The 26572-nt window shown below is 43.4% G+C and overlaps 1 protein-coding gene across 1 annotated transcript in view; it reads right to left on the bottom strand.

Annotated features, from left to right (window-relative positions):
- LOC146870319 (uncharacterized) overlaps positions 1–26572 on the bottom strand; it is a 178283-nt gene that overhangs the window by 95541 nt on the left and 56170 nt on the right. The window contains exon 2 of the mRNA XM_085599664.1: positions 21102–21194. The gene's annotated coding sequence lies outside the window, so the exon portion shown is untranslated. The remainder of the gene's footprint in view (positions 1–21101; positions 21195–26572) is intronic.

The raw sequence follows: 26572 nt of genomic DNA on the forward strand, positions 1-26572 counted from the left end.
AAACCTACTTGCCGCAGGTCTTTTGTACCTTTGCCCTTCAAATTTGGGCATTGGGCAAAAGAGTGTAGAAGTTGTGCCCTATTTAATGGCCCTCTCTTCTTCTGTTTCTTACCACCTTTACCTTTTTGAATAGGTACAAAATATAGCCACTTACTCTCTCCACCCTTTTTTCGTATCCCCGTGGGGATCATATATGACTGGGTGGGATGCCTACTAGTTCCTGGATCTGGAAGATACCCTACTTGTGGCCTTATCCATTGCAGGGAATGTTATCGGGGTTCTTAGCCTCTATATATGGTGAATACCGTACATGCTTCTCCTGGGCTGTTGACTTAATTTTAGGTGGGACCTTTTTCGTGTACTTCTTTGTTATCAACCTTATACCTATTTCATTTTGGGTTTTACTTAACTGAGTTTCCTGTTCAGGTATTCTCGATCTGGCCTTAACCCCACTACTTTTTGCTAATTTAACAAATCCCTTTTTTTCTAACTTCCGTCCAGCTTGTCTCATTCTATTATATATCCCATTTCTAAGATTCTCACCCCTTCTTATTACCCTCATAGGCCACCTCGAGATATAGACCTCCTGATTTAACTTAGGGGGATCGGCCGTCTTCGGCTCCTCCCTCGCTGATACCGGAGGCTGCGGATCTGGAACTGGTCTTACCATTGCTGGCATTTGGTTTCTAATTCCTAATAATTCTCCCTCAATCCTAGATAGGTGCTTTTTTTGAACTTTTAAAATTTCATTATTTGACAAGGAGACTTCTAAAATCCCCTGGAGAGTTCTTTGCAGAATTATCATCAAGTCTCTTTTAGCTTCATCTTTGTGTCCTGGGTATTTTTAGCCTTTCTGGGGGCCATTGTTAAAGTCTTTATGCGACCAAAGCAGCAGCTTAATCAGGTACAATATTGTCTTCAAAAGTAGTCCGACCAAGTTTGGGGTCAAGCTTTTTTTTTTTTTTTTAACCAAACCAAACCACAAAACGCAAACGCAAACCGCAACCAGTAACCTCACTTACCTCTGTTGTGCGTCAACCTGTGCTCTCCCCGTGCCCTTTTACTCCCGCAGTTGTCGTTTTTTTTTTTTCTTTCTTCTCTTCAGCCCAGATTCTGGAGCAAAGAATTCTTATTGTATTATAGCTCTCCTTTCTTTTCTTTTCTTTCTCCCCCCCTGCCTGGTGCCCTCAGCAGTAGCCTGACGTTTGCTCCCTGCAGGTCAGCAGGTCTCTCTGAACTGGACCGGACCCAGGTCTAAGCAGGATGGGGGGGGGGGGGGCGGTGAGCTGGCGCACAGACTGACGTACGGTATACCTGGGGGATTCTCTCTCGCAGCGGCTCAGCTACAGACCTCCACACTCCCCACAACGTCCTTCGGTGGCGGCGTCCTTCAATTGCGGTCTCTGCTGCCGGCTTTCCGCGTCTCTGCTGCTGGCTTCTGCTTCCGCGTCAAGACGTTGGGCGGGGCTACGGGGGCACTAGCACAGCGCGTATAGCGAATCGCAGCACAACATAGTCTCTGCAACTCAGTTACATTACCAATGAAACAAACGACAGCTCTGGAATGCAGTCTTCTGGAGTAGTGTTGCTTCACTGCAATGTAAAGTAGTGATGACGTAATTGGTGAATTCTATTCTCAAGTATTTTAATGTAACCAGTCTGCCTCGCCAACCCAGAGTTGCACAAGAGGTCTTTATTTCCATAAATTTTGAGCAACTTAACCCACGATGTATGTTTATTGAGTGTGTATCCCGATATTTTGGAAAAATCCTCAATAGATGTCATTAGGGCGCCTATGGAGGTTGGGGCATTATTAGTGGTAACCAGGTCGTCGTCTACGTATGTTGCTATTATCACTGTGGTATCACTGAATGAGACTCCGTCAATATTCTTTTCTCGCTTAGATGATATAGGAATGGTCCCTTGGTTTAGGGCAAGTGTGGTGGAGATTTTATCTCCTGCTCTGAACTTTACGACTGGTTTATGGTGCAGTGCCATACTCATACAAATCAGTGTTCTCCAAAGTTACATTTCTCAAGGACCGAATTAAAATATTTCCAATCCACTTTATTAAAGGATTTTTCTACTTCAAGTGGGATTGCTACAGTGAGTGATTATGTTAATTTTGCCTTTTCTAGAACATGGCAGAGTATTCTTATATTGGCACTCCAAAGTCTGTTCTTCAGAAAGCCTACTTGGGAGAGGTGAATGAGTTTAGAATTGTATTGTAATCTGGCAGAGAGTATCATGGCATATATTTTACAATCCAAATTGATTCGTGAGATTGGTCTGTAGTTTTTTGGAACAGACGCTCCTTGCCCTCTTTTGGCATCAATGCAAGCATCGCTTTCACTGTTGAACCAGAGACTTGACCAGAGCTGGCAAAGTGTGTGTAAAGTCTTAATAAGTATGGGATAAGTGTTTGAGAGAAAGATTAGAAGATTTGTGCATTATACCCATCCCGGCCGCATGTACGTTTTTTAATGGCATCTGATATTTCCTCCCTGGCCTTTGGGTCATTAATCACCTCTTTTTCCTCATCTGTCAATTTAAATAATTTGACTTTATCTAGATATACTTTACATTTCTTGCTTTTCAATGTAGTGTTATCCTCATAGAGTGATTGATAAAAGTCTTTAAAGACCTCTGCAATTTTCTTTGGGTTAGTTTGTGTACAGACTCATCTTTGATGGCATTAATTGTTCATTTTTGTAATCTGTGTTTTAGGTATGATGCCAAGGTTTTGCCCGCTTTGTTTAAGTCACACAGTCTTATACGTTATTTATTCTTATACTTGCTCTTGTACTTGGGATTTTGTTGTATTCATATTTCTTTTAAATGATTTCACTTAGTCTGGCGGTCTCTAATGGTAATATGTTGTTTTTCTAGATCTGCTATTTCTTTGTCTAGTTTTAATAGCTTACTGTTGGTTTCTCTATTCATATTAGACCTAAATTTGAGACTCACTCCTCTTATCGTTGTTTTTAGGGCCTGCCATCTGGTGAGATCTGAGGTATCATTTTCTTTATTATCGTTCAAAAAATATTCTATTGAGTCTTTCATACTATGGGCCTGATTTTAATGTTGGTTGGAAAGCCCCCGATCGCTGGTTGGAGGCTTTACGACCGTCATTGTTGGTTTCAACTCCGACTGCTGTATTACAATGACGGTGGTCGGAGTTTAAACCGGCCATGGAATCCAACTCGGTTCCGATGGGCTCAAGGAGCCCGTTGGCCAGTCAGAAGGGCCTCATAATACCCAACGGACAGCGTTTCCAATGTCGGGATTATGATGGCACTCTCCGACAGCAGTTCCATGATGGCCTATCTGACGTTGAACTGTCAGAAGGTGTCTTTGGGGGGCCAATAACAGGGCCCCGTTCCCCCGCCCGGGACCATCCGCTTGTGGCCCTCCCCCTTAACATCCCTGCACTGTGTGGTAGGCACCGCATGCAAAAACTTCAATTTTTCATTAGGCGCTTGTGCTGCGGGCGGTTTCGGCCCGCCTCACAAGCTCCCATTGAAAAATTGAAGTTTGCCACCACACCATGAGTGGTTGCATCCTAACTGCGGTGTCGGAACCACAGCGATGTCTGTCGGAGGCAACTCCGACCGACACCGAAATCAGCCCCTTTGTTATTTTGGGGTCTTAGAATTTTATTGTTAAATCTCCATTGTGTTTCCTTTGGCTCTGGTTAGGGATCAGTAATGGGCATCATTATGAAGGAATGGTCCGATATTACTCTTGGTTCCATTGTCGTTTGATCTACTTTCCTAATAGAATGGCCAGAGATTAGCATAGTCAATGCATGTATAGGAGTTATGGGGAAATGAGCAAAAGGCATAGTCCCTATAATCTGGATTGTGTTCTCCAGGCATCAAAACGTTAAATTATTTTCAGAGCCTCATGTGATCTATTAAAGCAGTATGGGCATTTTAAGTTTCGGTCTAGCAAAGGGTCTAGATGTAGGTTAAGGTCACCTGCCAGGAAGAGTGTAGCTGCTTCTGGTATCATTCTGAATTGTGCAGAGAGTTCACACCAGATCGATGGGTCATCTTTTGTAGGTGCATAGACATGGACCACAATGAATTCATTCTTGTTTTAGAGCGTTTGGTAATAATCCATCTTCCTTGGTTATCTGAGAGACGGTTATCTTTGACTTTTCAAGTATTTCTTTCGTTACCTGCTTATTTTATGTTATTTTCTTTTTACTAATAGTTTTTCTTTATTTTCTCTGTTGGTAGATTCTATTTTTGGGATTTGGCTAAATACCAAGATTACGGTCACAACTAGTATATTTACCAGAACTTTGTGCTTGATGCTACAAATTTCCCAGATTTCAGTTGGTGATTGCTTTTGACTTCCAACATAACTCAGGGCGTTGCTTGTTTGATATAGTTAATGGCTTGTGTGTACTTCAGGCGCCATTTCAACAACAGCAATACTTTGTACAGGGCCCGTATATACTAGTGACTCTCTCTTTGTAATACCATGCTTTTGATCACTCCCTTCTTTATCTTGATTTTCTAATTTTTATTTATTGGGGATTTAATATTTTTAGGGTCGTGTTTAAAGGCGTCAGTGAGCAACCTTGAATTAGGTCTGGCTCATTGGCTTGTACTTTCTGTTGTTCTCATGTGCACTGTAGTTCACGCACATTTTTGTGTATTTGGGCACTAAATCGTTTTCAGTTTTGATGGAGATTCTGACCACGGATTTACCTTTATTTGTACAGCTCCCATAACAACTTCGCGTTTTGTTTATAAAGAGTCACCTTGGACGGCCCGGGAACATGTACACTCGGACCCGGATATTGCGACAGTTGAGTACAGCATTGGGGAATTGTTGATACTTGGACTGTCTAGTTACTTTGTTGAGATACTTATATTGATATTTATTTTTTTGTCCTTCCGCATTTTTCTTAATGTGAACACTGTGTGACCCGTTTGACCCGATTTTTGAAGACCTAGGCTAATCAGGGCCTTTTGGTGCATTGGGCGGATTCCTTGTTGCTTACGTTTTTTACTAAGGTATGTCGCTGTTTTGTGGATATGTTGTGACTCACCTTGGGTACGGCTAATTACATATACAAATGTGTTCTTGGTTAATTAGTATTTTTTTGGGACATTATTTTTTTTTTTCCTCTTGTGTGATTTTAGTTTGGTCCTTGGATACGCTTTTAATACAATCAAAGTTGTGGCTGTTAACCTTACAAAGCTACCTGTCAAGTGAATTCTCTAAAGGTCGCTTCATGCTTCTGGTCCTCTGGGCTCCAAGGATCAAGATATCCACTATACACTTAGAGTGGATACGCTACTTGAATTAACACTGATATTCCATCAGGAGGTAAATCTTTTACTGTTTAGCACTTGGTTTTTTAGTCTCGCCACTCCACAATGGATTAGGGGACGTGTGTTCACAGAGGCTAGTCGGACCTTTTTCTCATGTGTGGCTTCCCATTCTTTTTGGTTTAGTTCGCACTGGGTACATTTATCAATTCCCTTTCTTCTTCTAAAAATAGACTATTTGGCAATGATTTCCTTTTTTTTTTAACCTCTATGCCAACTAGCATTCTCGTATGTCTGGGATCTTCTTGTTTTCTCTTTATTCTCCACAGATCATATGTGGATTTGTTTTTCGCTATTTTAATCTGTTGATAAAATTACCTTACTATATGTCATTTGTGATTCTTAAGGTTCTGAGATGTTTTAATATTTTTTGACAGTTTTTTATATTAGGATCTTTGTCGCTTATCTTGAGAATCATAAGCTTAAGAAAATTTTTCCTTTGCTTAATTCTACAGCCTTGAAAAAGTGGTTAAAAAAGACTAAACAAGTGTCGGCTGTTTTTCAATATCGCATTGTACAAGAAAGTGAAGAATTTAATAAAGCAACAGGAACCATCTGTCTCTCGTAGTAACTTCGCTACATTTGGATTTTGTTGTACAAATTTGGACCTGTCAAACTGACAGACTGCATATTAATCAATTCGTGGTGACCTGGACATTCAATATACATTGTGAATATATGGTGAGGACTCATATTTGACATCACTAATTACAAGATCAAGCCTTTTCAAAACAATATAATGAATAGTATATAAACCAGATACAAGAGAATGTTCATGGCAAGAACATTTTCAGATTCCTGAGAGAGTATAAAGGTTGCAGACAATTTGCTGACGGTCAAGCACTAATGATGTTGGGGTTATGTGGTTCCCAGGAAAAAGCTAGGTGACAAAGACCGACATAGTCCTCTCTTTCCATAGCAAGGCTGCAAATTGAAAAAGATCAACTAAGAAATGAACACAAAATGTGTGTGTTAAAAGGCCATCTAAGGAAATCGTTTTATGCCACTTTCGGGGATAAAACATTATTAGACAGTGGCAAGGGAAGAATGGATTCCATACTAGGTTAATAAATTTGTAGAGCGGATGTTTACTCAGATGTCTTGGTGATGACTGCACAAGTGCATGAAAAGTTTACCCTTAATTTCTAAAAAGCCAGGTTTTAAGCTCCTTTCTGAAGGAGAGCAGGGTACACAGGGCCCTGATGTAGGGGGGCGTGACTATTCCAAAGTTGAGTAGTTCCGGTGACAAAACCCTTCACCCCAGTTTGACTTCTTGAATCTGATCGTGTTTTAAACCCCCCCCCCCCACACCCACACCCAGGGAGCGCAGTGGTCTGCTGGTTGTACGCCACTGGAAAATTTGCCTCATAAACTCAAGGTCTGTGTTGTGCAGTGCCTTATGGGCAGTGCAGAGGGTTCTGAATTCTATGCAACTTCTCTCCAGAAAGCAGTGTAGTTTACGGATTCCAATAGATACTGATTGGAATTTAGGAATTCCCAATCGCATTCTATGCAGCATTTTGCACCATCTGCAGTCTGTTAGCATGTTTTTCCCTGTAGATTCATGTAGAGGCTGTTACAATAGTCTAATTTGGAGAGTACTAAAGCAGTGATGACTGTTTTGCTGGAATGTAAGGGAGGATTGTTTTGATCATTCTAAGGTGGTAGAAGGATGAGGAGACTACAGCCATCACCTGAGAGCCATAGTTAAGCTTATTATCAATTTGTACACCCACCGTCTTAGTATTAGCCACTGGGGTGGGAGAGGGACCTAGCTCAACTGGCCACCAGAAGGGAGACCTGGCTAGGGAAAGGTTACCAAAGGTTTCCACCTCAGTTTTCCATGAGTGGAACTACAGCTAGTGACTGTTCATCCATGATCCATTTGCCTGCATACAGTGTTGCCATGTTACCATCAAACACTTGTTTTAATTACTCACATATGCTGAATAACTCTTGACATGCTGTCAATTTTCATAATTGTAAGAAAACGGGTTATTAGTCAAGGAGAACCTGAGTCCTTCCCACATAATAAGTCCAAGATCCTGTTAAGTCCAACACACAAGTTCAATAAATAAAGCAGGGTTCAACTGATGGTAGCTATGGCAGAGAACAGAGGTATAACTGAAGGAAAAGTGCGTTAAGAATTCAGCAGTAACAAAACAATTAAAAAGTCAAGCAACACAATAAAAATCTTATAATCGATTTCTAACAGCAGTGAGATTTTTTATATGAAAACTGGCAGCAAAACATATAAGATCCAATAATGGAAGCAGAGAGATGAATATTTAAAGTTTTAGAGCAAAAAATACCCAAAAACCTGAAGCATCCATCAGAAGTTTTTCACAGTTGAACAGGCACCAAGCCAGGCTGACTGGGAGCATAAGTTGCATACTCCAAGAAGGTCAGTCAGGTGAAAGATTTTACCTTCTGACTTAGTTTGATAGAGTCGTCGAAACCTTCCTGGGCGGTAAGGATGTAAGCAGTATCCAATGTAGTCCTCTCAAAGTCAGATAGTCATTGGACAAAGTCCTACAAAAGGCATGGGTTTTGATGGGAAATTCAAATTTCACACTTGCAAGGTTCAATCGTCGACCGGATACTTTTTATGCCCTCGCTAAGTCAAGATTTCCTCCTTTGAACTTAGTTGTTTTTATGCAGTTAAAAATCCTCCTGCAAGGCAAGCCTGAAACCATATCTGACATAGTCCTCTTTAAATCAGACTCCTTCACCCTGTGGTCCAAATGACACTTTGGAGTTTTTGGAAGTGCAAAAACTTTGTCACAATTTTTTAGACTTTTTGAAGCAGTTCCTCTTGGCTATTTCTACGGCTCTAAGGACCTCAAGGACAGAAGCCAGGGGCCAGAACGCACTCCAGTAGAGAGCCAGCAAGGTTCAGTTCAGGTCCAATTTCTCTGGTCAGCTGGGAACTCCAAGAAAAAGGCCTCTTGCAGCTTGCTTCAAACTGCAGCCTATCCCACAGCACACTATCCTGGTTAAAATCCAACTGAGGTTTCTAGTGTCCCAAACAGGGAGAATATTTTGGGAAAATGAGCAGTACCCTCCTCCTCAACCCTAGCAAACGGATTCTGGAACCTGCTCTATCTCCCACTGGGCTGATACCAAACTGGCTACTGAAGGCCTAAGTCTCCCTTTACACTTTACTATGAATGGGCAGGTCTAACCCATGTCCAATTAAAGTTAAGTTATTGAACCCTCCCCGGTGGTCCTTCCTAAGGTGTTGTGTCACATACCTCAAACCCATGTCTTTCTGCAAAAAGACATATGCCATTATTTCTGCTCTGGGAGCAGTTTTCACACTTCATCTGAGACAAGGTCCTTCAGACCAAGAACAGCTGGTTTTATTGGAAGAGTTCTCTTCTCCAACTTTTTCCCTGCCTTGTGGGGTACAGCAGGGTTCATCCTTGAGGCCCACGCTTTTTAAGTTGTATGTCACCCCCTTGGCAAAGCTGATCAAATCATTCGTGTTTGCAGTACTGTCGTGGCCAGTAACCTGGACCATACTGCCACCAAATTCCATGACTGTGTGGTACAGATTGGAAAATGGATGTCCCAAAATTACCTCACACTAAACTCAAATAAAACAGAGGTATTGCTATTCAGTAAAGATGAATCTTTCTGGTCTCCTAGATGGTGGCCTCAAGATTCCGGTTCACCACCTATACCTGTCCCAAAGGCAAAAAACCTAAGGGTGGTCTTTGATAGTAACTTTTCCTTTGAGGGGCATATCAACACTATTATATCCAGATCTTTTCACTTCATCAAAATGGTGAGGGAAATGTTACCATTCATTTCGACAGATCTAAGGAAAGGCTTAGTCTCTGCTCTCATCATCTTAAGAATAGACTATTGGAATGCACTTTTCAATAATGTCAAGAAAAGAGACTTACAAAAAAATGCTAATACTTCAGAACATGGCAGCTCTACTTCTGTTGGGAATCCCCAAATTGAATTCTGTCTCCCAAGGTCTTACACAGCTTCTTTGGCTGACTGAAGAAAAAGAATGAATTCAAGGCACTTTGTATCATCTTTAAAGCACTTCATGGGATGGCACCAAAATATCTCAGATGTCGCTTTAAATGGTACCTTCCTGTAGACTAGACTCCTCAGGTCATCTTCATCTTGAAACTTAGTGGTCCCCAAATGTAAAATATGTAAATGGGGTGGCATGAGCTTCTTCACCTGTACAACCAAACTCTGGAACTCAATTCCCTTTCATCTTAAAGAAATAACCGAATTGCTCTCCTTTAGAAAAGCTCTTAGAATTTGGCTCTTCAATTAATAAAACATAGGATTCTCTTTTCAATTTCAGAAGGATCAGTATCTATTTCCCAGAGCTTTAGTGCTTAGATACCTCAAGGTAGTAATGCACTCTATAAATGTAATTTCATGTCAGTAAGGGGAATCGCCGATAGGAGCCAACTGCAGGCACACCAATGTTTATTAGGTCGTCTCACCCTCAACTTATCGTGGCATGCTTTATTTGACATCTCACACCGGGGTAGGAACAATACCACCCAGGCGGACTCGACCAGCTAATCTCACTCTGGGAGTTCTTATAAATCTATGGTCAGGACAAAGCATCTGGTCCTGTCTTTTCTTTAGATAAGAAAAAAAAGGGTTATAAAATATACCTAGAAGTATACTCAAAGGATTCCTTTATTTAGTGAGTACCTCTGGTATGTTTAAAAAAGTGGGAAAGTATCGGGAATCTGGTGATTGATAATGAATCGATATATCACCAACATGTTTCGACCTGTTACTCAGCCTAACAAGGTCTAGGGACTTTGTCAGGGTAATTAAGCTATGGGATACATTCAAAGCATGCTTTAGGGGTAAAAACATATCCCTACCGGTCCCTTTGCTTATACAGCAACATCTGCAAAAAAGCAAACAAAAAAAAAAGACATTATAAAAGGGACAAAACCACAATTCATGTGACCCGCTCCTGTTCCGACGCTTCTTTTATTGCCTGAATATCATTAATTCATAAAAAACAGGAAGAGAACCATGTCTCAGCACTCACCTATCTTATGACTGACTAGAGAAGTTCACCTGTGTCCATTCAATGGTAACCTTAATATGCTAATCGATTTAAACTGCCTCTGAAAGTGGTGGTGAAAATACCTCTATTTAGACCAACACTGTTTATAGCATTTATTTTTAAAGTAAGCTTCTTATGAAGTTATTGTTTCTATTGAAATTATTTTTAATGAGAGACTGGGATGATGGAAGGAACAAATAGTTGCACCAAATTGTAAAAATAGATAAAACTATAATGTATGTATTTATAAATTGCATAGAGACACTCTTCTTTCAGGGGACTCTTCTGTTCTCCATTGGGGATGCAGGTATACATCAATGCACTTCTATTGTGAGTACATGCACATACGCAGATTCACTTACCATAGTCATATTCAACTATGGGCATCATGGCAAAAGTCTGGGGGACGCTTCCTTCATAGTCACACACTAACTGTGGGCAAGCAGTTTGTGAGGGATACACAGAAAAACAGTTACATAATGACATGACTATTACCAATGAATACTTTTTTATTACGGCACCTTATCCCTCTAATTCCATCAGATTTGATTTATTCATATATTGTATTTTTTCGCATCTTGTATAACACCATTATAACATTATAACACTGGTGGATTTTGTGTGGTCAAGCATACACTGATACACTGATACACACCCGACCTGAGAACCTGACGCATTGGAAGTGTTGCTATCAGAGGCAGACGGAAGAGGGTGAGCTGGGCGCCCACGGGTTTTTTTTGTCCCGGAGGCCAGCGGCTTGGTGGTATCCTCGCATTGGTGAGACCACATGAGCACCCAGCTGGGGGATTGCTGCCAGGAGTTGGACAAGATCGCCCTTAGGACTGCCGAGTGAGGGCCCGGGCGTGTATTTAGGCTTCGTGGTTGTGGTGCTCTGGCCCTGTTCTGTGGCCTGCACTCCTGTGCCCTGGGGCTGGACCAGGGATTGCCGGCCCCTCTGAGCAGTATGGTCTGCAGCGTAGAGAAGACAGCCTCTCCTTGAACGCCCGGGTCCAGACATTCTTCTCATCTCTGGAGGTGAATCCTGCATTACACGACTGTGGCTGCAGGCCTGTGGGGTTGGGAGGGGAGGGGGGGGGGGGAAAAAAATCGATCGGGCCAAGCCCCCCCCTCACGCAGCACCACTGGCCTCTGACGGGGGGCCCCTCTGTTAGTAATGGAGCATGGGGGGGGTCTCTGGACTTGCGGCCTACCACCCGCTCAGGTCGCGGTTTACTGGCGCACTTGCAGGAGTGGAGGGGGCACGGGGGTAATGTTGGACCAAGGCTGTCTCCCTCCCCACCTAATGGACCGTCCGTTATTCTGCCACTCTGAGCACATGTCGCAGCTCCAGCCGTGGAGACGGTCCTACAGCCTATTGAACCTTACGGTCATGGGGGTGGTCTGGGGATCAGCTGGGTTAAGGCTGCCCTTCTCGGACTCTTATCCTTGGGGTGGGTGAGGCTCTGGGTCGATCGGGCCAAGGGCCTCAGCACGCATATGTTGGTACCTGCAAAATGGGGGTGCACTCAGCTATACCACTGCACACTGCACCTCTACTATACCGCAAGAGCACTTGAGGGTCGCTTCAGGTCTGCTCTAGTACCCGGCACATATCTCCTCAGAGCGCTGGGGGTTGGTGCCAGACGCAATCCTAAATCTCAACTGGAACTGGCCCTTTGCTCACTCCCTAGCTGTTTCTCACTGGACACACTCCCTGCAGTCCATATTGTTTCACCGTCATGGTCCTGGCAATATCTGTCTTCAAGGCTTGTGGGAAGTGGCAAGACATTCACTTCCCTGAAGAGGGGGGGGCGTCTAGGGGGTCGGGTCGGACCTAGTTTGCTACCTTCTTCGCTTTAACCCACCTGGCACCACCTCCTGCTAAATCAATATTTGCTTGGGGTGCCACGCTCACAGGGCACTCCTTTTCCCATGGCTATATCTCGGATACGCTAGCCCTTCCTCGCACCTGGGCCCTGCCAGTTGCTGCTTTGGACACCTCTTAGTGTGCACTTACTCTACCACCGGGCATGCCGGCTGAAAAAACATAAGAGGGGCTATCTCAAACCCTTTCCATACTCCCTGAATTCACTTGCAGTTTCGCATTATAGAATCCACTAGAGACACCTGGGGCACAGTCTACGAACTTTTCCATGCCCACTGCCCAGCAACTAGCCATGGGACGCTTCCACTCGACTACTCCACATGCGGCGACACAACAGGAGTCGGGAGAGGTGCCATCATCGAATGGGCCCACAGAGCCTCCGCTCTCTCGAATCTGTCCTCACGGCTGTGGAGGAAATTGGAACGGCACTGAACCAGACACACACCTCACTGGAGACAAAAATAGACAAAGTGGTATCAGACTTCATGCTCCTGAAAGCCTACCCCCAAAAACTTGCTGATATGGTACTCGAGACCGAACTCACTCTCACTGACTTACAACCAAAGTCTTGCAATCACACCGCCACATTACAAGACCTGTTAGACCAGGTGTATATCATGAAAGACAAACTGGATGACGCTGAATGCCGCTCGCGCCGTAACAACGTGCGAGTGGTTGGCCTCCCAGAGGGCTCAGAAGGTCTGGACCCAGTTGCCTACACAAGGCGCTGGCTGGTGCAGCTGCTCCCGTCGGGAGTACTGTCTCCCCAATTTGTGGTGGAGAGCACAAACAGGGTGCAGACTCGTAAGCCCCCCCCCCCCCCACCTGGAACCAGCCCACTCCCATTTCTTTTTCGGTTACTAAACTTCAGAGACCGGGACACAATCTTGGGAGAGGTCAGGAAACTATTGTGACACACTGTCCAGAACGCTTCAGTCATGTTCTTCCCAGATTACACCACCCAGGTGCAAAAGCGTTGAGGCTCCTTCAGAGCAGCCAAGCACCAGCTCAGGGACCTCAACATGCGATACTCATTCTTCCCAGCCTGCTTGCGGGTGGTAAATTATGGCACCACCCGGTTCTTAGATATACCCTCAGATATCTGGGATTGGCTGGAGGATGCGGGCATGGCTACTATGCCTAGATCTTCTGATTACCCCCCCCCCCACGTCCAGACATGGCTGTTGCAGGGGTTGGGGGCGGATCACACAGTCGTACCCCATCGATCAACCCTCCGGACCAAAAGCAAATCCTGTCCAGGTGGCACTCCATGCGGCAGCAATACTTCGTAACACAAAGTCTCCTTCTGAACCAGAAATGACACCACTTAAGTCATTCAGCAAAGAGGATTCTTTACCGGCGTGTGGTCCGGGGACTCCGGCTCGCCTCGCCCCCCCACCCTCCAGTTATCACTCCCCAGACCTCAGACACCATAATCTGAATGTAGTAAATGTACTGCATGTCACTGGGGCCGGGGGGCATGCGATCAATTCTGCTTTGTCTTCTCGAACATGATCATGCACCAGTTCTACACATCAGGGTGGATGGATGGGCCCGAGGGGTTGCCCTATGTATAGTGCTGGGGCTTGCTGGACCCTACCCTGGGGCCAGATTGAACAATGAACAGGGTCTCAATGCATCAACAACACAGGATATATCTCTCACTTTCTTATGTCCAACTGCAGGGGGACGGACAAGTAACACCACATGCATCCATCCCCCTCGACCACTAGTTAGTTTGGGCATCTGTTCCCTTGGTTAGGCATTCCTATTTGGTTCAACTGCCGTTACAAGTTCGCGCTCATGAGGTTATACAACATTAAAATAAATAATTTTTGTTCTCCCCATGTATTCTTTGTTATCCCTAGTGGGACGCCGTCTGACCGCCCACTTTCCCCTCACGTCTGCACCGTTGACTGAACTCAGACACTACTACTATCCTCCATGGCTCACGCAAATGTCATTACCTAGAAAGTGAGGGGAATGCATTACCCTTCACGCAGATACTCCATTTACTCATATCTTCAGCGCAGGTCTGCTGGGATTGCCTTGCATCAGGAAACTCACCTAACCAACCTTAAGGCAGATTGGGGGCGTCACGTGTACAGCACTAACTTTTCCTCCCAGGCAAGGGGCACTTTGATATGGGTGAAGGCAGGGGTTCCTTGCGAGGTGGAGGAAGTTGAGGTCGACACAGAGGGCAGATATATGTTCCTTAAGGGTAAACTTAATGGCAAAACCCCTGCTCATCAGTTCAGTCTATGCTCCCAAAGTGGATACTAACTCCTTTCTTTGTAGACTTTCTATGGTGTTAGCCTGCTGGAGCGGTTTACCCTGGCTTATAGGGGGGAGACTTCAACTGTCCTTGATGTCACACTAGATGGCCCCTACCCACCCCTGACACATACTCCTGTGACATCAAATGCACAAGCTCTGCCTACTTTGCTAAACCATTGGTCCTTAACAGATGTATGGCGGGCTCGCAAGCCTAATGCCCACATATACTCTTTCTATTCACCAGTCAACAAGCTCCATGTACGGTTGGATCATAGAATAGGTTCTCCTTGCCTGTTCCCCCCCCCCCGATTCAAGATAATGAAACCCTCACAAACTAACGGCAGCACGCGGAACGCTGTCCTTATTCACATTAAGGTATGCCTTCTTTAATTTTGGGCTCACTTGCTACTCAGCACGCAAACTCATATTGAGTTTAACTATTTTGGGCTATTGGTATCCATATCTTCTTTTATACTTTTCTAACTTACCACAATATCGGGTGACATCATAATCCGCGAATAAATTTACGGCAGCACGCGGAACGCTGTCTTCATTTACATTAAGGCATGCTCTCTCCAATTTTGGACTCATCTGTAACTTAGCACGTAAATTCATATTGAGTTTAACCATTCTGGGCAATTGTTGTCATATCATCTTTTACACCTTTCCGTATCGTGTGACATCTCAACATGTAACTTAACTAAACGGTTCTATCAGCCGGTAGCACATTTGCAATTTTTGATACGGGCAGTTGACATTGGTTTAACGGGTTATTTTCCTTCCTCTTTCATTAATCCACGTGATTGCGTTTTACAACTTCAAGGCACCAATCTGACTAACACTATTTTACTTCAAATGGTCGCTTCAATTCACTCCTACCTTCATATATCTTTTCAGGATTTCTCCTCCTGATGAAGGGTAAATCAATACCCGAAATGCATTGGGGTTCATTCTTCAGCTGCTTTAAATAATTTGAACCTTCGAATTTTCAAATCTTCGGATAATCTCATGATTACAATGTAGAGGATTCCATGATGAACTATCAATAATAAAATATTGATCTTCTAACTTTTTCAAACTTTTGGTTTACTTTGTATTGGCGACGTCTTCGCCCACAATTGGCTGTGCTTCAGGAGGGACACCACCCAGTTCTGAGTGGTGCAACTGGTGTGTCATGCACGATAGCCCACCTCCTTGCCCACTGCACAGAGCGCAACATTTCCTTTCGTTGGAAAATCTATATTTTGCACCTCTTTGTTAAAAGCAAAAGACATAAGGTTACATCCTGTTTCCTGGATCTGGGCATAGCACTTCCAAACGACTGATCACTAGGAGATGGAAGTCCCCCGAGTCCCTCCATGCATGGCGTCGCTCTTTAGTGGCATGGGCTAAAGTGGAGAGCTTTGCACTGCACAGAGAAGATTTGCTGAGCCTCCGCAAACTCCCACTGGCTGCCAGCTGGGATGCAATATTAGCGGACCTGCAGAGCAACAGTGGCATGGATTCGGGGGGTTCAACCCTAGAAAAGGAGTCGACCATTGAGACAACATAAATTGGGGGTACTCACTCATTCCTACAGAGCCAGGGTGTACCATCATTAATGGCCTCTCCCACACTCAGTCAGCAGTTACACATTCAATACATGTAACATCCATTCGCTAATGTGGACTGTGCATATGGGGGGTTTGAGCGGGTGGGCAAAGCGGCGGCATAACACTAAGCCCTATATAGGTTTTCTTTGTCCCCAAATTGTTGTACCCTAATCCCTTTGTTGAGAATCTGTTCTATAATAACCATGTATTGTATGCGTTCACATGTGATATTCAGGGGTATTTACACTGTTGTTGGCGCCAGTATCTCTCCACAATGTTATTGCTCTTCTTGCTTTCTGTATCTGTATTGCAATGTCCTACAGATTCGAATCACCCCTTACTCCTGGGGCCATTCATGGTGTTACTCTGTATATGTCACTGTGTTCTTGTCCCTCCCCCATCTGAAACACCAATAAACAGCTTACAAAAAAATATAGTATGGATTGCTTATCTTCATCTACGTGGGAAATGGGGCCCAAAACTCAATCATAACTATTTAACCTCGGACAAGAAGGTTTGTGTTTCAATAAGCATCATCTCAAGGTAAGTCACGGGAGATGTGTGGGCTACAATCTGTCTTCCCAGCTCAGGCTGGTAAGTTTGTAAAAAAGTGTGCTTGCTTGAAGGTTTTTGGAAATCAATGTGGACTGTATTTGCAACCAAAAAAACCTATCAATTTTCATTGCCATAGAAGATTGTTAGCAGGATCTTGGCATTCCGAGTGTTAGACTTGGCATCCTTGGTGTGATTTCCCCTGACTTCTTGCCTTCTGACTCTTGTTTTGCGGACTTTAGGATTTTGTGCACTTTATCACAGCTAACCAGTGCTAAAGTACATATGCTCTGTACTTTAAATATGGCAACATTGGCTTTTACACAACTGGCATATTTAATGCACTTATATAGTGCACTTTACTAGGGACTTATGTGCCCAGCGTCTGTAAATTAAACGCTGGTAGTTGGCCTGCAGCACTGATTGTGCCACCCACTACAGTAGCCCTTTAAACATGTCTCAGGACTGCAATTGCAGAGCCTGTGTGTGCAGTTTAAACTGTCATTTTGACCTGGCAAGTTAACTTACGTGCGAGGCGCAAATCTTCCCTTTTATTGCATATATAAGTCACCCCTAAAGTAGGCCATAGACAGCCCTAGGGGCAGAGTGCAGCTTATTTAACGGTAGGACACATACTTTTGAGTTTTACATGTTCTGGTAGTGAAAAACTGTTAAATATGTTTTTCACTACTGCTAGGCCTCTCTCTCCCATAAGTTAACACTGGGATAGCCCTAAAACATCTTTTAAGTGTAACTTTCAATTGGGAAAGATAGAGATTTGGAGTTTGGTGTCTCTGGGCTCACAATTTAAAATCACAACTTATGGTGAAGTCGGATTTTAAAATCGTATGTCTAAAAATGCCACGTTTAGAAAGTTGGCATTTTCTTCCTTTAACCATTATGTGCCTCTGCCCGCCTCTGAATACACTTCTGGGTTAGGTAACAGCTGGGCTATGTGCATTCCCTCAAGACAGCCCCACTCAAAGGGGACTGGGTTGTGACATTTGCATCCTGATGGCCCATCACCAGGCTGATGGGCCATTCTGAGGTAGATTGGGAGGGAGGAGCTGGCACATGCACCTAAATAGGGTTGTGCCTGTCTTCACACAAAGAGCTGTATACCCCCCTGTAGGGAGTCTGGAGCTAGGGCAGGAAAGGAAGGGACCTTGTGACCTTAAAAGGCCTCTTTGAAGTCTCCCCCACTTCAAAGGCACTCCTGGATAGAAGTACTGGACCCCCGAAACCACCAATCAGAACTTTACTGGACCCAATGATATTCTGTCTGGAAAAAGAGCTGCTGTGCTGCAAGAGGGACTGCCACTTTGCGAACTGCTTTGCTGTGTTGGCCGGCTGATTACTGGTCTATAGAAGGGGTTGCCACATTGCTACCCGCTTTGCTATGTGGGGTGGCTGCCTGCTTCATCTTGCCTGGGAGTAAGACTGACTGGACCTGCTCTCTACATACTTGAACCGAAGTTTCTCCAAAGGCTTGCCCCTTTTCTTGAAGCCTCAGGGCCATCAAAGACTTTCTTCAACTCTGCTTCACTGCTGGATTCTGTTAACTGTGAGTCATGCATTACCAGTAGGTGCCAATACAGTCCCGGGCTTGAAAGTGGGTTCTGCATCTGTTTTCCTGAAAAAGGTGATGCAGTGACGACCTTTGATCAAATTGGAACCAACACAGTAAATAATGTGTTACTTGAGGAAATTGTGCAACATCAAATTTTGCTAGCCAGTTTCTGAAGGAGCATGGAGGCACTCAGCTGTCATATCTGTGGGTTCCCACATTTTTATTTTGAGTGTTAAAAATATTTTGGGACCTTATACTGCTCATGGGAATACTGTGAACACACTATAGACGTAGTGGTCTTCTCGTATATTTTGGGCAACAACCAGCTACCCATCTGTCTTGGACAGAGAAGTTTTAGTTTTTTTATTCTGTAGCATATGCTATATTTAATGATAACTCTGTGGCATTGCCACAGGGCCATTCAGACCATGAGGGGTTTTTTGCCTGCCATACAATATTTTCCTGCCCTGTTTACCGAGATTTACATTACAGGCAATACTATAGCAGTTGACAGGTCTTAGATCCTGTACAAAGGGCAGCTGCTATTCAGGCAGTACCTATCAAGCATGACAGGTTGTTACAGAATCAAGCTGTGCATATTATGTTAGAGAACCACAATGCGAGTGCTCCACTGGTTATGCATACAGCCTGAGAGTGTAAACTGGTAAGGACTTTAGTTTAAATCCTGCAGGATGCTCTCCCATGTTAGGAACTGGTCAAAAAGATTGAATGGGGTATTTCTCAATCTCTTTTTTATAAAAGATATAACTTTTAAGCAGACAATTTCTTTTCAGGAGTTTAGCTGTTTAGTGAGCTATAAAACATTGGCACTGGCTTGTGATAAAATTTGAAGCCACTGCAAAGGATTCCCTCAGGGCTCGTTTGCAAGAAGCTCCTACACGGTCAGAGCAGTGAGTTATGCTGCAACAAAAAGCTAGCTATGAAATTCTAAGGCAGGAGGGAAGTACGTATGACAGGACTTCTCCAGTCATAGTTTGGGGTTAACTGGCAGAAGTGCACAAGTCCATCTCTATACTTGATTACAGTAAGTACATGGGTGGAGCTAACAAAGCTAACCAGCTACTGCAACTGTACGATGCAAATTGTAGAACTTACACGTTATAATAATTTGGCTCTCCACCTGATCAATATGACAACATAGAAAGCATATGTTGAGTATCATTACCTACCACAGGTAGACTGTGGAAGCAGTAAGTGCTACTTCATTTGTTGAGGAGAGAAATGCAAGCTGCAGGATCGGCACTTTGCAGACCCCATTCCTGCAACACAGTGACAAATCCAGCCATATTGCACAATCAGTACTCAAGGGACTTTAAATGGCTGTGCACGGATACAGACCTTCCATGGCCCTTTACTTGAATTGTGATACAGCCTTTCAATTTGTCAAATTTGGAAACTCTTTGTAATAGTTCTCATCCAAAGAAGTACTATAATCCAAAACAGTTTTTTACAAAATTATATTTCAGCCACTGCTTTACAGACTCTAGTATATAATTCCGCATTGTCATACTTGTGGCCTGTTTGCCACCTTCATCTTCCATCAAACCGCAGTGGATATTCCGTGCACCATATTACAATCGCATTATAGTCAATCCACTGCACAAAACTGTGAACTGGACATGAACCAGTTTTGACATGCCCACTAAACACTAAGCTCCTTCGTATTTTTGAATGTGCTTTCTAGGGAACAAATGTTGTCTTTGAATGGTAACTGGTAAAGGATCTAGCTAAACTACCAGGGTGCCATTGTAATAAGTACACGTGTTGTAATGCTTGGTGGTAGGAATTCTTTGGTTCCTTGGAGATTCCAGAATATTCCCTCACTGGAATGTGAGGAAAATGGTTCATTTTGTTCAAAGTTTGATATTTGCAGAGCATACAGGGTAAGAAAATATAGTGAAATCCAGGCAAGTCACACCATCCTGGACTCTTCCTAATTTTCAGAAATGTCTGGGATTGGTGTGTATCACTGAGTGCGAGCCCAGACCCGAATGCTACGGCTACCCACATTGCCAGAATGGGCCAGACAAAGGTGAAATCTTGATGTCTTCATGTTGAGGTTTGGGATCTTTCCTGTTCTGGGCAATAGACCCGACCGTACAAGTGGGGTATTGATTTTATGGCGAGAAGTATGGGAATACAAAATAGTGGAACACTTGTTATCACGTGAATTTCTCTCCATTTTTGGCTTCCAAAAAAAAGCAGGTGCTCAAGGAATAACTCATTTTTTGAAATGCCCTCTGAATCACGATAGTTTGGATAACCTCAAACTGAGCGTTGTACAAATAATCACTATCGCTAAGCTCAGTATCATGGGAACATTTAAAAAATGGATAGGTTTTGTTCATGCCTATTTTTCATTCATTAGATTTTAATCTTATGAATCGATGGATAGCTGGTACAAAAAGAAAAGAAATCCTAACAACTGAAACTCATTTGTTGGCACTGGCTATTACAGGTTTTAGAATGGGCGAAACACTTCTTGGCTCCTTCAAAGGGAATCCAAAAGCACGGGTATCTTTAGAATCCATAATTTAACAGAGAAAAGGAGGCAAACACGGCCTAGATGGCTTTTCTGGGAAACATTTATGAAGGCTTAAGCGCAAAGGTCCCCAAACATTTAAAAAAAAAAAACACACACACACACAAGGCTATGCATAGGGGAAGGAGCTTCGGCAATGATTGGGTTAATGCTGAGTGTCTTCCAATGATCTATCCTGAGAGTTATAAAAATTGTGCCTTGAGAAGTCAGCTCTACAGCAAACTTGGCAGCGTTGTCTTTGGATATTACCTTTGTGCGATTCAAGTCATCCACGTTCTTTTAGGGATCCTCTGATGTTAAATGGATTTTTGGATACCCTTGTGGTCCATTTGTATTTTCACCCTGCACAAGTCAAAGTCAATTTAAAAAAAAAAAATTCAGTTAATTAAAACCATAACAATACAATTACTAAAACAGAAGACTGCAGTAAAAGTTGTTTCCTAAAAGTCATAAAAATCTTTCGTTTAACTAGAACGTATATAGAAATATCGTTGTTAAAAACAAATGCAGACATTTTCAACGTGCGTAGGTTACAATTAGTGAATTTGGAGTATTGATTGACACAGAGACCGCTATATAAAATTGAAGAATGTTCCTCCCAGTGTTCTAGTGCTATTCTGCCTTGTGTTCAGAAGTACGATCTGCCTCTGAGCACTCCGTCTTATTTGATGTTAGCGAGCAAGACACAAGATTCCTTTTTAATGCTTGCGCATGAACAGAGAGGAACTTTATTAATTGGCAGTTCAATAAGGTGTCTGTTGGTTCCAAGGCCACTATAATTGCCGATCTGCATGTCCTTATGCCTCTAATGTTCATGGCGTGTTTTAATAAAGTGGCTTGTGATAATTTAGGACAAATGCAGACAAGGTGGACAAGGTCCTCTTTACTGCTCCCACATAATCTACATTCTTTCGGCCCGTCGTGGACCCAAGTTGGCTGAGATCCATAATGGACGGCAGTTTACCTAGACAGAAGGCCATTAATTGTAGTTTTCAGTAGGCCGAGAACGTGATATTTAAATATGGTGCTTGGGTGAGTGACTTGTAGTTGGTCATTACCATCCAGGCCTGTTTCCTGGTACTGAAAGTGTTTGTTAACTAGCAGCGAGTGAAGCTTTGCTGATTTATTTATAATTTGCTTAAAGGTAGAGTAGTGCAGATTGGTTTCCCAAAGCTCTCCTGTGCAGGTTTCTAGTAATGCCTTTTTTTAGGAATGGATTGTATGGGGAATTTGCATCTTTCTCTATTTCTTCCCACAGAGCCTTGTTCAATTCCGAGACTACTATGTTTGGTTTCAGTCTATACCATTACTTGATGGTTGCGTACATTCTCCCCAGCGTTTCGTTGGTTACCCCAAATTTAAGTCTGGTCTGAGCTGGGGAAGCTCCCTGATGAATTTGAAGGTTGTAACTTGTGCTTTGTTTAGAAGGTCAGAGTCTTTCCCGTGTAGAGCTGTACTGCCAAATGATAGTGTTGTTAGCAGTTTGGCTTTTATTACTGCTAGTAGGGGTTTGAATGATGGCCCATTAAGGTTTTTTGATAAAGACTTGAAGGCGAATGATAAGTTGTTTGCTCTGAGTAATATAAGCTTTTTTCCTCCCGATGGTTATGCCTGTTGTCAAAGTAGCATCCCAGATACTTGGATTTTGATACTACTTCAAGCTTTTTGCCCTCAAGTTGGAATTGTTGTTTGGCTGTCTGACATCTGCTAATAAGCATCGTTTTGCTTTTTGTAATGTTGATCTCTAGCTTGTTGTTGGCTATAAAATCCAGCATTCCTGCAAGCGATCTTTGTAGTCTAATCTTGGTTAGGCTCATCAAGACAACATTATCTGTGTATGATAAATGGGTTAGTGGTAAGGTACCTAATTTAGGTGGGTGGGATATGATCTTGTTGAGTTTTGGCGCGACGTCTGCCATAAAAAGATTAAAGAGATGGGGGGGCCAGGACACATCCTTGTTTGAGCCCTTTGGTAGTTTTAACTTTTCTTGATAGCCTTGCGCCATCTCCCAGTTTTACTCTCATCCATGTGTTGGAATATAAGAGCAATGTTCCTCTAAGTATTTTGTCCGGAATGTTCCATTTGTGCAGTTTTCCCCATGGGATGTGATGGTCCACGCTGTCAAAAGCCGCCTTTTGGTTGATAAAACAGAGGTGCAGCGGTTTCCTTCAGATGTATTTGTCCGCTATCAGTGAGAGTGATAAAGTATTTGTTATTGTCCTGCACCCTTTTCTGAAACCGGTTTCGTTAAGTGGGATCCGTCTTGAGCTGTCGGACCAAGTAGTCAGATCTTCCAGTAGTAGTGAGGCGTAGTACTTCGCATCCACGTCCAAAAGCGCTATCAGCCTGTAACTCGCTGGAGACGTTCTATCTCCTCCTTTAAAAATCGGAGTAATTACTGAACCTTGTCAGCTTGACGGAATTTGACATTCTCTCTCCACTTCTTCAAACAGATTTTTCAGTCTTCCACTACAGAAATCTGGAGCATATTTGGAGATTATTGGGGGAATGCTGTTTGGAACTGGGGCCCCTTTACCACGGCCCTTCAGGAATGTTCTTCTTACATCTACGGCACTAAAGCATGGATTTCCAGATGCAGCTACTACCCTACAGTCTTCTCTCAGTTGTGCCTCTTCTGTATTGTGCAGTATAGGCTCTCGGCAAGTTGGGGAACTGTTTGTAGTTTGTAGGAAACTCCTTTTGTAGCTTAATTGTTCTTCGCGTTCCTTGGGCGACACTTGTGTCCTCTCCCTCCATTCTAGGTGATTCGATGGTTCAGTGTCTGTGAATCTCTTTATTAATAGTGAGGCCCAATCAGCTTCTTGTACGCTTGAGCTAATGGAGTTCGCGGGGTGCTTTAGCCCATTTATTATTCCCCAAAATGCACTTGAGTTGGTGTTTTTTGCAGTGAATAATAATTTGGCCCAGAAGTTGTCCTCCCTTCTTTTGTGTTCCCACAGTATATTTTTATACTTTTTCTTGAGTTTCAGTCTTCGGTCCCAATCTAGGCGTGACCTCACTGTTTTTTCAGTATCCTTACGTTTTTCCTTATTCTAGCTTGCGTTTAACCAGTTCAGTTGAAAGTGACTTGGTGTTTTTTGACACTCCAGCTTTTTTGTGTATAACGGACATAATTGTTGTTAACTTGTCAGTGAAACTTTCCCAGTCTTTTATCTGGTTATGTAAGCTTGTTTCACTTTCCATTTTAATTCTCTGAACTTTTACTTGAAGGGCTTCAATGTTGTCTGTTGACCATTTCAGTCGTTTCAAGTCGGTTGAGAGTAAGCTGTCTACAATAGTCATACTATTTTTATGTTTAGGAGGCTTTAGATTGAAATAGGTGTGCTGGTATGAGTGGTCACTATTAGTTGTAAATTCGATTGAGAACTGCTTAAGAAAAGGCAGTAATGGAAGTGATACTGCTGTGTAGTCCAGCCTAGATAGCGAGGTCCCTCCAAGATGGGTGTACTTTGGAGGGTAGTCTTCTGGTGTTCCACTGTTTAGGAACCTGAGACACAGGTATTCCAGGGTTGTTACCAGTTGCTGTCCTACTGGGTCGGGGCGCACTGATTTGAGCTGGTATTGGGGTTTTACATTCCAGAACTCATTGTCTGCTGCAAGCTTTTCGTCCTCTTCTGGAGTATGGATTAAATTTGAATTAAAATCACCTGTTAAGATGATTTCCCAGAAGGGGTTGCTTTTCGTATGCCATGAATTATGGTTTTTAGTTGGTTTATCTGAGCTTTCTTCTCTTTCGAAAGTGGGTGTATGTAAATGTTGGCTAGTAGTACAGGGGCCTCTCTGCCAGGAAAAGACAATTGTATTAGTTGCATGTTTGGTCCATAAGAAGCTATTTGCTCAGATCGGATGTTGATGTCAGTTGCGACGTAGACAGATAACTCCCCTTTTGGGCGACCATACCTGCTGTCCTTTTCTCCTGGTGTGCTGAAGTGTGTATACCTGACGAGCGGCAGCTGCTCTAGTGCCCAAGTCTCCTGTAAGGCGATTATATTGCATGATGCCTAATTTTGAAGGGGCCAGCCGTCTTCTAGCCATTTCCTGGCTCCGGCTATGTTCCATGAGAGGTGAAAGGTGTCTTTGCCGATGTTTGTTGTCTGTTTGTGTAGGGGTCAATTGTCTCTCTTTAATCAGCGTACATGCTAGCCAGCTCCAGTGGTCCAAAACGCCTTCAATATTTTCTTGTTCTCCGGATTTATCCACGCTGCATCTTGCTGTTGGCGGGCTGTGCCCCCTTGCATTCCGGAGGACTGAATGAACCTGTTCTTTTGTCTCCAGGGTGCGCCCCGCTTTTCCCTTCTCCACCAGTGTCTCCCTAAGTGGGCCTGGGTACCGTGGTTTTGCCGGTTTCGAGAGCCTAATGTCCCATGTTTTGAAATGTTGTTTTAAGGTCATGATTAGCTGATTGATCTCCTCCGTTTGCCATGTCATGAGAGTTTGCTCCGGGGTCTTGTTGTGTCCTGCCTTGCAGATTTCCACTGAAAGTAGGTGGCAGAGTTTAGATGTTTTAGCCCTGGGATAGTTGCAATCAGTTTGAATATGTTGCCCCTTTTTAATGTGTAATGCAACCCCTGGGATTCGTACTCTGGTGTTAATAGTAGTAGTTGTAGATGTTGTCCGTCCTTCCCTGTCCTACTACAGGAGCTGACTTTTGGTCTGTTCCCGTCAGGATAGATATTTGTATTCTGCGCTTTTCGCCGTTAGGCTTAGTGCTCATTTCGGCATCTTGTAGTGTAATTGTTAGTGGTGGCCTACTGAGCTGGTTGTTCTCTTTCCCGGTTGCGCCGAAGGAGTTACATTGGGGTGTCAGTTCCTTTCCCAAGGTTGTTGCCCTTGTGTGGGTCGCCTGTACACCATCCCAGAGGGCTGCTTCTCCCTTGTTGTTTGTGCTTGCTCTCGGGCCTCCGTGTGGTAGGACAATCTTTATAGCGGAGATAGAAGGCGGGCTCTTGGCTATCCTATTTGGGGATGTCTTGTTATCCTTACCTTGCGGTACTTTTCCCGCAAACACATTCATACTTTGTATGATATTTGAAGATTCCTCTAGGTTGTTCCCTGTACGTTCGGACTGGCACCAGTCAATGTTCCCTAGTGCCTCACTTTGTTTCCTGCTTTGTTGTGAATTTAATATCTCTTTTCCAGGTAAAATACATTTTGTCCCTTCCTTCCGTTTCTCCTGTTTGGCGCAGGGTTTGAGCCCATGCGGCGTGAGTTTTGTGTTTTGCCCCTCTTTTTCCTTGTTGCCTATTCCCAGTGTGGACAGTTGTGGTATTCATTTTTTATTAATGGTTTTCTATATTGCCTCTAAATGAGCTTGATTCCTCTTCACTCTATGTGAATACTGCTCTGTAGGCTTGATGTTAATTTTTTCTTCACTACAAGGTCTACGCTCTTCTTGGTCCTTGCTGCTTTTTCCTTTCCTTCTTGCACGGGCTCTACTATGCTATTCGCATTAGAGTCTCTTTGTTCCTTGGGGGTTTTTTCATCTCTTCCGTATATAAATGGGGGCTATTTTTTGGGGCCTCATTTGATGTATCCATTGGGCTCGCTGATGATCTTGTATTGTTTAATGTGTAATCTTTTCTAGTTGTAGCAGATATAGGGAACACTTTGGATCCGTGCTCCGTGTTCCCTGCTGATTTTGTTTCTGGCTTTCCTTTCACATTTTTTTTTGTCTTCTTGTTAGTTCGGTTGGATTAAG

Source organism: Triturus cristatus, chromosome 1_1 (assembly GCF_964204655.1).
Source record: "Triturus cristatus chromosome 1_1, aTriCri1.1, whole genome shotgun sequence".
Taxonomy (NCBI): Eukaryota; Metazoa; Chordata; class Amphibia; order Caudata; family Salamandridae; genus Triturus; species Triturus cristatus.